Source organism: Lithobates pipiens, unplaced genomic scaffold (genome assembly GCF_037356315.1).
Source record: "Lithobates pipiens isolate NorthernLeopardFrog02 unplaced genomic scaffold, aLitPip1_a1.2 Scaffold_8, whole genome shotgun sequence".
Classification (NCBI taxonomy): Eukaryota; Metazoa; Chordata; class Amphibia; order Anura; family Ranidae; genus Lithobates; species Lithobates pipiens.
The window spans coordinates 346106494-346122474 of record NW_027507903.1 but is presented as its reverse complement, the minus strand read 5'-3'; the positions used below and the strand labels follow the sequence as shown (position 1 = coordinate 346122474).

Here is a 15981-nt window from a genome sequence, read left to right as displayed (position 1 = left end):
TATAGGTGTTAGGTCAGCAGCCTGAGTTTCTTTTGTCAGTTTAGATAAAGGGACAGAGCGCTGTATGCTGCTATTTTAGGGACAGCTCAGCCAGATTAGTCTTTCTTCATCATCATCATCATCATCATCATTAGCTGTTACTATCAGGTCCACAAAAGAGCTGTTCCAGCTAATCGTTCCAGCCTACTCTTTTTTGCCAATTTGTATAGGGACAGGCAGGAAGCAGTGTGTCAGGCAGTGAGGATAATTTTAAAGACTTGCTGTTACTATTAGTTCCACAAAGGTTCTTTTCAGGACTGGTATCAGTGGTACGGTAATAGGCTTGTACACGTATAATATTCTTTCTTCCAAATATAGAAAGAATATTATACTTGACTGCTGCCCTTCTGCTGCAGTCTGCTAATCATTCACAACTCACTTGTTCCACAAAGCTCTTTATCAGGACTGGTAACTTGGTCTGTCTAGGGTGCTACGGTACATAGGCTTGGGTGCGGTACAGTCTGCTGTTCTGTAAGGACCGCTATCGGTCCACAATAGATAGGGTTGCCGTGCACTACTGCTGACCGCTGCCCTATACTGCAGCAGTCCTTCAGCGGTATAGGGACTGACGCACAGTCTGCTAAACACTAATACACAACCTGCTTGGTCCACAAAAGTTCTTATAAGGACTGGTAACTTGGTATAGGGTGCTACGGTACATAGGCCTGAGTGCGTTACAGTCTGCTGTTCTGTAAGGACCGCTATCGGTCCACAATACATAGGGTTGACGTGCACTACTGCTGACCGCTGCCCTATACTGCAGCAGTCCTTCAGCGGTATAGGGACTGACGCACAGTCTGCTAAACACTAACACACAACCTGCTTGGTCCACAAAAGTTCTTATAAGGACTGGTAACTTGGTATAGGGTGCTACGGTACATAGGCCTGAGTGCAGTACAGTCTGCTGTTCTGTAAGGACTGCTATCGGTCCACAATACATAGGGTTGCCGTGCACTACTGCTGACCGCTGCCCTATACTGCAGCAGTCCTTCAGCGGTATAGGGACTGACGCACAGTCTGCTAAACACTAATACACAACCTGCTTGGTCCACAAAAGTTCTTATAAGGACTGGTAACTTGGTATAGGGTGCTACGGTACATAGGCCTGAGTGCGTTACAGTCTGCTGTTCTGTAAGGACCGCTATCGGTCCACAATACATAGGGTTGCCGTGCACTACTGCTGACCGCTGCCCTATACTGCAGCAGTCCTTCATTGGTATAGGGACTGACGTACAGTCTGCTAATCACTAACACACAACCTGCTTGGTCCACAAAAGTTCTTATAAGGACTGGTAACTTGGTATAGGGTGCTACGGTACATAGGCCTGAGTGCGTTACAGTCTGCTGTTCTGTAAGGACCGCTATCGGTCCACAATACATAGGGTTGCCGTGCACTACTGCTGACCGCTGCCCTATACTGCAGCAGTCCTTCATTGGTATAGGGACTGACGTACAGTCTGCTAATCACTAACACACAACCTGCTTGGTCCACAAAAGTTCTTATAAGGACTGGTAACTTGGTATAGGGTGCTACGGTACATAGGCCTGAGTGCGTTACAGTCTGCTGTTCTGTAAGGACCGCTATCGGTCCACAATACATAGGGTTGCCGTGCACTACTGCTGACCGCTGCCCTATACTGCAGCAGTCCTTCAGCGGTATAGGGACTGACGCACAGTCTGCTAAACACTAACACACAACCTGCTTGGTCCACAAAAGTTCTTATAAGGACTGGTAACTTGGTATAGGGTGCTACGGTACATAGGCCTGAGTGCGTTACAGTCTGCTGTTCTGTAAGGACCGCTATCGGTCCACAATACATAGGGTTGCCGTGCACTACTGCTGACCGCTGCCCTATACTGCAGCAGTCCTTCAGCGGTATAGGGACTGACGCACAGTCTGCTAAACACTAACACACAACCTGCTTGGTCCACAAAAGTTCTTATAAGGACTGGTAACTTGGTATAGGGTGCTACGGTACATAGGCCTGAGTGCGTTACAGTCTGCTGTTCTGTAAGGACCGCTATCGGTCCACAATACATAGGGTTGCCGTGCACTACTGCTGACCGCTGCCCTATACTGCAGCAGTCCTTCAGCGGTATAGGGACTGACGCACAGTCTGCTAAACACTAACACACAACCTGCTTGGTCCACAAAAGTTCTTATAAGGACTGGTAACTTGGTATAGGGTGCTACGGTACATAGGCCTGAGTGCGTTACAGTCTGCTGTTCTGTAAGGACCGCTATCGGTCCACAATACATAGGGTTGCCGTGCACTACTGCTGACCGCTGCCCTATACTGCAGCAGTCCTTCATTGGTATAGGGACTGACGTACAGTCTGCTAATCACTAACACACAACCTGCTTGGTCCACAAAAGTTCTTATAAGGACTGGTAACTTGGTATAGGGTGCTACGGTACATAGGCCTGAGTGCGTTACAGTCTGCTGTTCTGTAAGGACCGCTATCGGTCCACAATACATAGGGTTGCCGTGCACTACTGCTGACCGCTGCCCTATACTGCAGCAGTCCTTCATTGGTATAGGGACTGACGTACAGTCTGCTAATCACTAACACACAACCTGCTTGGTCCACAAAAGTTCTTATAAGGACTGGTAACTTGGTATAGGGTGCTACGGTACATAGGCCTGAGTGCGTTACAGTCTGCTGTTCTGTAAGGACCGCTATCGGTCCACAATACATAGGGTTGCCGTGCACTACTGCTGACCGCTGCCCTATACTGCAGCAGTCCTTCAGCGGTATAGGGACTGACGCACAGTCTGCTAAACACTAACACACAACCTGCTTGGTCCACAAAAGTTCTTATAAGGACTGGTAACTTGGTATAGGGTGCTACGGTACATAGGCCTGAGTGCAGTACAGTCTGCTGTTCTGTAAGGACCGCTATCGGTCCACAATACATAGGGTTGCCGTGCACTACTGCTGACCGCTGCCCTATACTGCAGCAGTCCTTCAGCGGTATAGGGACTGACGCACAGTCTGCTAAACACTAACACACAACCTGCTTGGTCCACAAAAGTTCTTATAAGGACTGGTAACTTGGTATAGGGTGCTACGGTACATAGGCCTGAGTGCAGTACAGTCTGCTGTTCTGTAAGGACCGCTATCGGTCCACAATACATAGGGTTGCCGTGCACTACTGCTGACCGCTGCCCTATACTGCAGCAGTCCTTCATTGGTATAGGGACTGACGTACAGTCTGCTAATCACTAACACACAACCTGCTTGGTCCACAAAAGTTCTTATAAGGACTGGTAACTTGGTATAGGGTGCTACGGTACATAGGCCTGAGTGCAGTACAGTCTGCTGTTCTGTAAGGACCGCTATCGGTCCACAATACATAGGGTTGACGTGCACTACTGCTGACCGCTGCCCTATACTGCAGCAGTCCTTCATTGGTATAGGGACTGACGTACAGTCTGCTAATCACTAACACACAACCTGCTTGGTCCACAAAAGTTTTTATAAGGACTGGTAACTTGGTATAGGGTGCTACGGTACATAGGCCTGAGTGCAGTACAGTCTGCTGTTCTGTAAGGACCGCTATCGGTCCACAATACATAGGGTTGACGTGCACTACTGCTGACCGCTGCCCTATACTGCAGCAGTCCTTCAGCGGTATAGGGACTAAGAGTTTTGTCACAGGGTGATTTAAAAAATGACAGGCAGAGGAAGAGGCAGGCCCTTCCGCAGGGGTGGTAGGGGTAGGGCAGGAGCAACAGCCTTGAGCCAAAGTGGGAAGTTGCAGAAGGTGCGTTCAATTACTTTAAAGGACGCACCAGACTTGGTTGAGTGGCTCACTCAGCCTTATTCTTCTGCACCCTCCTCATCCTCTCGATCTGCACCCTCTTCTTCACTCTCTGCTATGTGCACCCCCAAAGACACTACCACCAACAACACCACCACCACCACATACCTTCCGCTTGAGTGCAAATGGGGGCCTTCATGCTCCAGTGTTTTAATAGGGACCCCCGTATAAAAAGCATGAGGGTCAAGGACCAGTACTGGGTGGCAACGTACTTAGATCCCCGGTACAAACACAAAATGGCGGAAATGTTACCGCCGTCGCAGAGGGCTGTCAGAATGCAGCACTTCCAGGCCTTGCTTCGAGAAATGCTGCATTCTGCTTTTGCGTGCGCTGGCAGAGGAGCAATTCCCACTCCCAGAGAAGGATTTGCGGGTACCAATCCAACAGCGCCTGCAAGAAGAGGCCGGTTTGAAGATGTGTTGGTGACTTCGGATATGAGGTCATTCTTTCAGCCGACCCATCGACAGGTGTCATCCGGATCCAGCATCAGGGAACGCCTAGACCGTCAGGTGTCCGACTACATTGGGTTAACGGCCGATGTGGACGCTCTGAGGAGTGATGAACCCCTAGACTACTGGGTGGGCAGGCTTGACCTCTGGCCAGAGCTTGCCCAATTTGCAATCGAACTGTTGGCTTGCCCCTCATCCAGTGTCCTGTCCGAAAGGACGTTCAGCGCAGCAGGGGGGATTGTGACCGATAAGCGTACTCGCCTAGCTCACGACAGTGTTAACTACCTCACATTTCTAAAAATGAATGAGGCATGGATCTCGGAGGAATTCAACACATGTGATCAGTAGACCATGTATATGTCTATAAACAATTTTTGGAATCAAGCACACAGACCTTCTTAATTCATTTGGCTCACTTCCCTGACCCAAAAAAGCACACCGTACTATATGCCCCTACCCTCCTCTTTGAAGAGGTTGAGCGGTGTCATATTTCTACTGGGGCTGCTTATTATGAGGGGTTCCCACCATCCCTGTGCTGTGCTGACTTCCTCCTGGGTGTTCTTATTATGAGGGGCTCCCACCATCCCTGTGCTGTGCTGACTTCCTCCTGGGGGTTCTTATTATGAGGGGCTCCCACCATCCCTGTGCTGTGCTGACTTCCTCCTGGGGGTTCTTATTATGAGGGGATCACACCATCCCTGTGCTGTGCTGACTTCCTCCTGGGGCTGCTTACGGTGCTGCTGTCAGCGCTGTATGTCACGGAGCTGCTGTCAGCGCTGTATGTCACGGAGCTGCTGTCAGCGCTGTATGTCACGGAGCTGCTGTCAGCGCTGTATGTCACGGAGCTGCTGTCAGCGCTGTATGTCACGGAGCTGCTGTCAGCGCTGTATGTCACGGAGCTGCTGTCAGCGCTGTATGTCACGGAGCTGCTGTCAGCGCTGTATGTCACGGAGCTGCTGTCAGCGCTGTATGTCACGGTGCTGCTGTCAGCGCTGTATGTCACGGAGCTGCTGTCAGCGCTGTATGTCACGGAGCTGCTGTCAGTGCTGTATGTCACGGAGCTGCTGTCAGCGCTGTATGTCACGGAGCTGCTGTCAGCGCTGTATGTCACGGAGCTGCTGTCAGCGCTGTATGTCACGGTGCTGCTGTCAGCGCTGTATGTCACGGAGCTGCTGTCAGCGCTGTATGTCACGGAGCTGCTGTCAGTGCTGTATGTCACGGAGCTGCTGTCAGCGCTGTATGTCACGGAGCTGCTGTCAAGCTGCTGTCAGCGCTGTATGTCACGGAGCTGCTGTCAGCGCTGTATGTCACGGTGCTGCTGTCAGCGCTGTATGTCACGGAGCTGCTGTCAGCGCTGTATGTCACGGAGCTGCTGTCAGCGCTGTATGTCACGGAGCTGCTGTCAGCGCTGTATGTCACGGAGCTGCTGTCAGCGCTGTATGTCACGGAGCTGCTGTCAGCGCTGTATGTCACGGTGCTGATGTCAGTGCTCTGTATTACGGTGCTGCTGTCAGTGCTCTGTATCTCCTGCACCCTCTTGTTTGCCTACCCTGGTCCCTGACCTTCCCTCTCCTCCATTGCCTTCATTAGCTCCATAGTCCTGAATTGTCAGAACAATTTCCCAAATAAAAAAAAAATGCTTGTAGTTATCGATCCCAAATTCACCTCATACATGTATTATGCTATTGTCCAGGTGGTGGGACTACGTGCTACCCCCTAATAATTACCCCGTGGCCGCAAATTCGACCTAAAGGTTTGCGAAATTCGCCTCCCATTGAAGTCAATGGAGCCCGCGGCGAACGGTCGTTTTCGCGAACGTTTGTGCCCGTTCGCGTTTCGCGTTCGCGAAACGTCCCGTCGGAAGTTCGTCCATCACTAGTGTTCTATAATAAATAAAGTTCCTTGCATTTGGAAATATTCCGTAATAGGTTTTACGAGGAAGATAAAAAAATGCTCCATACTCAGTTCCCACATATGTACCGCCTTTTGCTAAGCATGACTTTCTTCTAGGCAGGTGTTTAGATAGAACTGTTAAAAGACAGGAGAAAATGTGTTTTGCTATGAAAGTGGCGATTTTTAAATTTTTTAGATAATGGCGTATAAGCACCATCATTTTTGTACTGGAAAATTGAATAAAAGAAAATGAAACAAATCAAAGTATCAGACTTCAGATTTGGCAACTAGACAGAAAAGCCCACATTTCCTTAAAAAAAAAAACATTGATTGATTTCTTTAAAAAAAAATTAGAAAATAATTAAAGTGTTACTAAACCCACAACAGTAAAATCAGTCTGTGTATGCAGTAAAGCATGCTTGTTATACTCACTGTGGAACCTAAGGGGTTAATCCTCTGCATTTTATAAAAAGGCTGTTTGATTTAATCTCCTCTCATCCTCCCTTTCTTCCACAGTCCCCAATCCATCTCCTGATAGTAGATAGCCTTGGGGGCACTTTGCACATGCTCAGTTTGGTGTGTATTGTTAGAGAGCTTTTTTTGTTTGTTTTTTGGGAGGATGCATGTGATCAGCACAGGGCCAATCAGCACTGTCCAGACAGAGGGTCAGGGGCCATGCAGCCTCATAGGACAGTCAGAGGAGAATGCAAACTCCTCCCACAAGCTTTTCCCAGTGCTCGGCTGGAGACTGATAGAAGTCACAAGACTGCTTTATGCTGCTGATGACAAAAAGGTATTTAGCAGTTTATATTTACTAAAATAATTGCATTTCCATGTTCGGTGTACTGTGGCAGACCAGATATAGTGAATGCAGGATCTAGTAACAATTTAATTGATTAGGTACAGCCTAATTACAGTAAAGCATACTGGAGTTCAAGTTTGGATCAATTCTATGCAATCCTAAAACAAGGAAAAAAAGCCAACACATTCAGTATCCTAGGGTGCCCTAGGTCTTTCATCATTCTAGTCATGCTCACATTTTGTCACACTGCTTTGACTTTTCAATTGTAAAGCCAGGCATATTACTTCATGCGGATATAGTCAATGTTTATATATTGTTTAGATTGTTTAACCACTTCAGCCCTGGAAGGATTTGCCCACTTAAAGCGGAGGTCCACCCTAAAAAAAATTACATAAAAATGCTCCTAAAAATCTGGAAAAAAAAATAAAACTATTTTTATTTACCAGAAATGGCTGTTGCTAGGCAGATCGTCCTAATCTGCGACTTCCTACTCGTGGTGATCTTCATTCTCCTTCTCCTCGCGTTGTCTTCTGGGGAATGGGGCGCGCTGTGTTCTGGGAACTGCGTGTGTCCCAGAACACAGCGCACCCCATTCACAAAGCACAGCGCACTCACGTATGCACAGTAGGACACGGGCAGTGAAGACGGATCGGCCTCGAAAGGGCGACATCGTGAGCATCCTGGACAGGTAAGTGTGCTTATTAAAGGTCAGCGGCTACAGTGTTTGTAGCTGCTGACTTTAATTTTTTTTTGTCAGCTGGACCTCCGCTTTAGATCGCAGGCATTACTAGTAAAATAAATAAAACAATTCCACAGTTTGTAGACGTTATACCTTTTGCACAAACCAATCAATATACGCTTATTGGGATTTTTTTTTTTTTACCAAAAACTTAGCAGAATACATATTGGCCTAAATTTATGATGAAATTCAATTTATTTTACATTTTTTTTGGATGTTTTTTAAAGCAGATAGTAAAAAGTATTGTTTCCCCCACCCCCTAAATTGTCTTTTTTTGTTTATAGCGCAACAAATAAAAACTGCAGAGGTGATCAAATACCAACAAAAGAAAGCTCTATTTGCGTGGAAAAAAAAGGACATACGTTTTATCTGGGTGCACCGTCGCACGACCGCACAATTGCCAAAGTATCGCAAAAAATGGCCTGGTCATGAAGGGGGTAAATCTTACGGAGGTCAAGTGCATAGCTCCCAACTGTCCCTGATTTCGTGGGACTGTCCCTGATTTGGAGCAATGCCCCTCTGTCCCTTTTTCCCTCTCATTTGTCCCTGATTTTAGTCTGATCTATATAGTTGTATATAAAATGCACTATTTATCTTCCAAAATTGTTCAATTGTTCAATTGTTCAATTGTTTCAGAAAGTGTTTTCCAGCGCTAAACCTTTCATCTGATTTCCAAATTGCTACATTTGTACATTTTAAGAGCCAATATAAAGGAATAATAGTGGTAAAAAAAAAGTCCTTGTGGGTTTAATTAAAGTGGTTGTATACTCAATTTTTTTACTTTTACCTACAGGAAAGCCTATAATAAGGCTTACCTGTAGGTAAAAAAAATATCTCCTAAACCTGTACGGTTTAGGAGATATTCCCCTCGGTATGCGCCTCTGACTGCAGCGGCGCATGCGCACAAGGGGATTCTCTGCCTGAAAATCCGGCAGTGGCCGACCGGCCGGAATGAAATCTCCCGCGCGCATACCCGGAAGAAACGCCAAGGGAGCATGTAAGGTTGCCACCTTTTCTTCAAGTCAAACCCGAACACTTTAGCGGAGCACAGCAATTTTTTTTTTTTTAATATTATAAACTATATATATATTTTGCTATTAAATAATATTTCTAATCGTATGAAATTAATAACAAGAGTCCCCCTCTTCATCAGAGTCCGCAAAGTTCCCCTTTTACATCTGAACTCGCAGAGTTCCCTTTCACTGTAAGGGGGGACTCTGCAGACTCTGGTGGAAAGGAGAACTCTGGGGACTCTGACATAAGGGATCCTCTGGGAACCCGGATTTAAGGAGGAACACTGAGAACTCTGATGTATGGAGAGGAAACACTGTGGCCTCTGGTGTGAAGGGGAAATCTGATGTAAGGGGTGCTCTGAGAACCCTGATATACCTTAATGTACTCTCTCAGAGTCAGGAGAGAGAAGGGGGGAGACTTCCGTCACAGACTGGGATGGATGGTGAGCTCACCCACCCCTTGGCAATCAGTACCTCTCATCCAGATGTATCTGAGGCTGCTGGACTTCAAATTTCCAGACACAGAGGGATAGGAGGTGGGGGGAGAGGTGTAGATCGAGCCCTCTCTCCTATCCCGTCTGTGTGTGTGTTTGGGGGTTTGTTAGTGCTGGCTTTGGGCAGCGTGAAAGAATGTAGCAGTCACTCTCAGGTTAGACAACTGCAGCCAGCAACCCTGCTGGGAAGCCATAGTCCAGTCTGAATGATGTGTCCGGGTTTCAGGCAGTCTGATGGTTCCAAACCCGAACTGTCCAGGTGAATCCTGGACAGGTGGCAACCCTAGGAGCATGTCAGCTCCCTCGGCGTGGATCGGGCCAGATGTCGGGGCCTCGTTCTAAGGTAAGTATTTCATAATGAGCTAGTATGCGGTGCATACTAGCTCATTATGCCTTTTGCTTTGCAGGTGTTAAAAAAAAAATAAAAAAAATTTGCGGGTTTACTACAGCTTTAATCTTTTTTCTTGGTTAATTTTCCTTTAAGGGGGTGTGGCTGGGGGGCGTGCCCTATGCCTACATACATTTGTTAGTAGACGTCCTTCATTCCCATTTCAAAATGTTGGGAGGCATGCAAGTGGTTAAAAAAGTTGTGGTCAGCGATCATGTGAGCTCTCAGAAGGAGGCTTGGAATCCATCGGGGAATGAGGAAGTGAAGCAGAAGGAGTGAATGTGAAACCCGAGAAACAGACCTGAGACTGGATCTCAGAACGAGGCTTGATACTCAGAGAAACAGGGAAGTGGAACAGAACGAGGAAGAAAGAGGCAATCATAATGATCTTAGAACGAGGCTTGGCATTTAGAGGAACAGGGAAGTAGAACAGAATGAGAGAGGAGGTGTAGTGTCACAGTTTGCTGCCTATCACAGGATGGTGCGGAAGTGACGTTGTTGCGTACTGCGCATGCGCGATGCGTTCCAAACGCTCGCGCCGTGCGTTCCAACATAGTTTCGGCAATACAGTTCAGCGAAACCATCACATAATGTTACGGAAGTGATGTTACACACAACACAAACACGGGCCACGTTGTTGCGTACTGCGCATGCGCGATGCGTTCCAAACACTTGCGCCGTGCGTTCCAACATAGTTTCGGCAATACAGTTCAGCGAAACCATCACATAATGTTACGGAAGTGTTCGTTACAACACTAATACTTCCCTTGTTACCTAGTAGGTTTTGCATTGCTGGGACTTGTAGTGCCTATCCTGAGCTACATGCTTCAATGTTCAGTGTCCTCATCCCTATCCCCATGCTTCAATGTTCAGTGTCCATCCTTATCCCCGTGCTTCAATGTTCAGTGTCCTTATCCTTATCCCCGAGCTTCAATGTTCAGTGTCCATCCTTATCCCCGTGCTTCAATTTTCAGTGTCCTCATCCCTATCCGCGAGCTTCAATGTTCAGTGTCCTCATCCTTATCCCTGTGCTTCAATGTTCAGTGTCCTCATCCCTATCCCCATGCTTCAATGTTCAGTGTCCTCATCCCTATCCGCAAGCTTCAATGTTCAGTGTCCTCATCCTTATCCCTGTGCTTCAATGTTCAGTGTCCTCATCCCTATCCGCAAGCTTTAAATGTTCAGTGTCCTCATCCTTATCCCTGTGCTTCAATGTTCAGTGTCCTCATCCTTATCCCTGAGCTTCAATGTTCAGTGTCCTCATCCCTATCCCCCTGCTTCAATGTTCAGTGTCCTCATCCCTATCCGCGAGCTTCAATGTTCAGTGTCCTCATCCTTATCCCCCTGCTTCGATGAGGACACTGAACATCGAAGCATGGGGATAAGGATGAGGACACTGAACATTGAAGCTTGCGGATAGGGATGAGGACACTGAACATTGAAGCACAGGGATAAGGATGGACACTGAACATTGAAGCTCGGGGATAGGGATGAGGACACTGAACATTGAAGCAGGGGGATAGGGATGAGGACACTGAACATTGAAGCTCGGGGATAAGGATGAGGACACTGAACATTGAAGCAGGGGGATAGGGATGAGGACACTGAACATTGAAGCTCGGGGATAAGGATGAGGACACTGAACATTGAAGCTCGGGGATAGGGATGAGGACACTGAACATTGAAGCTCGGGGATAGGGATGAGGACACTGAACATTGAAGCACGGGGATAAGGATGGACACTGAACATTGAAGCTCGGGGATAGGGATGAGGACACTGAACATTGAAGCAGGGGGATAGGGATGAGGACACTGAACATTGAAGCTCGGGGATAAGGATGAGGACACTGAACATTGAAGCAGGGGGATAGGGATGAGGACACTGAACATTGAAGCTCGGGGATAAGGATGAGGACACTGAACATTGAAGCTCGGGGATAGGGATGAGGACACTGAACATTGAAGCTCGGGGATAGGGATGAGGACACTGAACATTGAAGCTCGGGGATAGGGATGAGGACACTGAACATTGAAGCATGGGGATAGGGATGAGGACACTGAACATTGAAGCATGTAGCTCAGGATAGGCACTACAAGTCCCAGCAATGCAAAACCTACTAGGTAACAAGGGAAGTATTAGTGTTGTAACGAACGGCCCAGTGTTTGTGTTGTGTGTAACTTCACTTCCGTAACATTATGTGATGGTTTCGCTGAACTGTATTGCCGAAACTATGTTGGAACGCACGGCGCAAGTGTTTGGAACGCATCGCGCATGCGCAGTACGCAACAACGTGGCCCGTGTTTGTGTTGTGTAACATCACTTCCGTAACATTATGTGATGGTTTCGCTGAACTGTATTGCCGAAACTATGTTGGAACGCACGGCGCGAGCGTTTGGAACGCATCGCGCATGCGCAGTACGCAACAACGTCACTTCCGCACCATCCTGTGATAGGCAGCAAACTGTGACACTACAGGGGCGTTGTACAAGCATGTGATCTCAGAACGAGGCTTGGTTGCTGTACAGAAACTGGGAAGTGAAACAGAACGCATGGGCTGATGAGAGGGGGGAAAGAGGTTGTGTGGAGGTGTTTTATTACTAAGTGACGTAAAGTAGGAAGTCGCTGGAAAAGGTAGAGTGATTCCATGCCTGTGGGCGGGACTTGAAGGCAGATTTCCCGCGCTGTATGGATCGCACTTTGGGAATCATTGTACATAGCTAGTAGAGTGTATATCGGTGAGTGTGTATGAGTTCTACCAACTTGCACGTCCAGTCTTCTGAAATAGCCACAAGAAATATCAGACGCTAGGGACATATTTCATCGGACTGTAAACAATGAATGGTTGGGCTCACACTGTCATGTTGTGTGTTCTGTAAAGGCAGCACTTTCATATGACACACATATTCACAACAATTGTGAACTTAGCTTAATGGCCCATACACACGATCAGAAAATTCGATGAAAAATACTGCTTTTGACACAATCGTACGATAATCGGATCGTAAGTACACAGCTTTCAAAAGCTGATCGCGACAGTTCATCCGATATTATTCGATCGGACAAGCATGACGTACGATTTTAGTTTAGTCAGTACAGTTGTCATCCGAATATACAATACTAATGCATTACAACGCATGACATTGATTCCAATTTCTGTTTTTCTGTCGTACGAGAATTTTCGTGACTTTAGTAACCTATACAATTTCTATTTGCGACTAATAAGCAAAAAACGTCGGACGATCTGTTGTCCGATTTTCGGATCATGTGTACGGGGGCACAAGGCTGACCATACAGTATGCAATCCGATTGTACAGGGTGCTTTAGATCTACAATTAACTATGTTATGCAAGGGACTGCCTGATTTGCTATATATTGACTGCATTTATTTTTTATTTTTTTACGTGTGTTCTCGTATTACCTAGTTTTGGTAAATCTAAATGAGCTTGTGCAGAGATTGTATTATTTTTATATGTCCAGCTTGACCTCTGGGAGATTTACCCCCCCTTCAAAACCAGGCAATTTTTTACGATACAGCATTGTATGGTCATGAAAATTGAATGGTCATGCGACACTGTACCCAAATAAAATGTGCCTTTTGTTTTTCTTCCACCAGTAGAGCTCTCTTTGGCCCCTTTCACACGGGACGGATCAGCCCCGTGATGATCCGTACGCTCAGCGGGGATCGCTCCGTTGTCCCCGCTGAGCCGGCGGCGGACAGGGCGGTCTCCGCACACTGTGCAGGGACCGCCCTGTCAGCTGCCCGCTCTCCTCTATGGGGGATCGGATGAGCACGGACCGTCTGTCCGTGTTCATCCGATCTGCTCAGCAGACGGATAGAAAAATAGGATTTTCCTCCGTCTGCAGAATCGGACTGTTGCGGAGGCGGACAATAGCGGGTGTCTGTGGATGTACATCCGCAGACACCCGCTGTCCCATAGGAATGCATGTATGTCCGTATTTCATCCGCAAACGGATGGATGAAATACGGACATACTGTCCGCATGTGTGAAAGGGGCCTTTTGGTGGTATTTGAGCACCTCTGCAGTTTTTATTTTTTGTGCTATAAACAAAAAAAGCCTGACAATTTAGAAAAAAAAATAAAAAATATGTTTTACTTTCTGCTATAAAACATTCAATTTAAAAATATAAAAACTAATTTAGGCCAATATGTAATCTGCTACATGTTTTTGTTTAAAAAAAACAAAAAACAAAAATGAAAAATATCCCAATAAGCGTATATTGATTGGTTTATGCAAAATTTATAGCGTCTACAAACTATGGGATATATTTATGGAATTATTTTTTTAATACTAATGTCGGCGATCAGCAGGACTATGGCGGATAACACTGAATGACACTTTGCGGGAATCAATGACACCAATACAGTGATCAGTGATAACAAATATGCGCTGTCGCTGTTTTAAATACACTGGCTGGAAAGGGTTTAACCACTTGCTGACCAGCTGCCGTCATACGGTGACAGGTCAGCTCCTTCCCTACGAATTGCTGTAGCTGTATGGCGGTCCCTTTTATCAGCTATAGCAAGCACGCACGCCAGCTGCATGGCGGGGGAGCTGAGGCACATGGCCGGCGGCTGCTGCTGTGTCCACAGAGAGCCAGAAAGGGCATCTGTCAATGTAAACCGCTCCCTGTTCTGTCAGGGGAGTACAGAGTGATCGTCTGTTCCTAGTGATCAGGAACTCCAATCTCTCTCTGCTCCCAGCCAATCCCCTCCCCCCACAAATAGAAATACCTCCCAAGGAACACATTTAACACCTTTATCGCCCCCTAGTGTTAACCCCTTCACTGTCAGTGTAATTTATACGGTAATCCGTGCATTTTTATAGCCCTGATGGCTGTATAAATGTCACTGGTCCCCAAAAGTGTCCAATCTGTCCACCGCAATGTCGCAGTCCCGATAAAAATCGCTGATCACCATTACTACTAGTAAAAAAAAAAAAATGTAATAATAAAAACGCCATACATTTTTCCCCTATTTTGTAGATAACTTTAACTTTTATAACTTTTTCGCAAACCAATCAGTATACGCTTATTGCATTTTTTACCTTGTAGAAGAAGAATACATATTGGCCTAAACTGTATTTTTTTTTTTTTCCCAAAATTTTTTGGGGGATATGTATTTTAGCAAAGTGTCAAAAATATTGTTTTTTTTTTCTCAAAATTGTCAGTCTTTTTTTTTTGTTAATAGCGCAAAAGGAAAAAAAAAATGCAGAACTGATCAAATACCACCAAAAGAAAGCTCTATTTGTGGGGAAAAAAGGACGTCAATTTTGTTTGGGTACAATGTTGCAGTGCCGAAGTGCAAAAAAAATGGCCTGGTCATTAAGGGGGTAAATACTTCCGGTCCTTCAAGGGTCAAATATCTAGGGCGATCAAAGAGTTAAATGCGTACCTAGCCAATGTTTGTGTTTACAATGTGTGCTGCTTTTACTAGGGGAAGACATGTTTTACAGGATTGCAGAATCAATACCTCACCCTCCCCACACCAGTCAGAACCAGGATCTGCCTTGTTTACATAGGCAGATTGGCAGGTGCCGGAGAACATAGAGTGCCCGACACCTGCAGATCGGTCTCTGCTGTGAATATTCACAGCAAAAGCATCCCAGCGGCATGTGCGTGGCCCCTGCAGGCAAAAGTGCGGGCACGTGTGTGTGTGTGTGTGTATATGTGTGTATATGTGTGTATATGTGTATATATATATATATATATATATATATATATATATAATGTATATGTGATCCTGCACGCAGCTGCCACCCTGTAGCAGTTGAACTTCTATAGGGCAGTCGCTAAGTGGTTAAATCTAAATTTCGGACAGATAATGTAAAGTATACTATATTTACAGGTGTTCCTATGCCTTTAAATAATTTCTTTGCATTTTAGTGCACAGTCCCCTTGGAAGGCAGCACTCCAGCCTTCTTTATTCTGGGAGGAGCTCTCTGTACCCCTCATATCCTGTTCATAAGACCAGTGCCCTCTATCCCCGTCTATCGGTCTTGTAAATTCCCCACAGTAGTGTTTAGTAAAGTGAGTGGTGAGTACATCATAGTTTGCTACAGTAGGTGGACATGTTGAGTTCAAGCTCCCAGGTTGAGCCATCCACTGTACAGCATAGGACAGGAAAGGGAAATTTTGGGAGGAAAAAAGGGGTCAAAACATGGAACACCATAGCCATGAATTACCTCAGTATCCCCCAGTAAAGTGACGGACTATCTTGATACCAAGTTATATAAAAACGTATAAATTTATTATTAAATGCAATTTAAAAGATTATTTAAAGAAAAAAGAAAACATATACATAAAGGGTTTAAATTAA

General features: G+C 46.2%; 1 protein-coding gene across 1 annotated transcript in view; it reads left to right on the top strand.

Annotated features, from left to right (window-relative positions):
* Positions 1–12140: 12140 nt before the first annotated feature.
* Positions 12141–15981, top strand: part of RAD50 (RAD50 double strand break repair protein) — a 471242-nt gene continuing 467401 nt past the window's right edge. The window contains exon 1 of the mRNA XM_077473261.1: positions 12141–12379. The gene's annotated coding sequence lies outside the window, so the exon portion shown is untranslated. The remainder of the gene's footprint in view (positions 12380–15981) is intronic.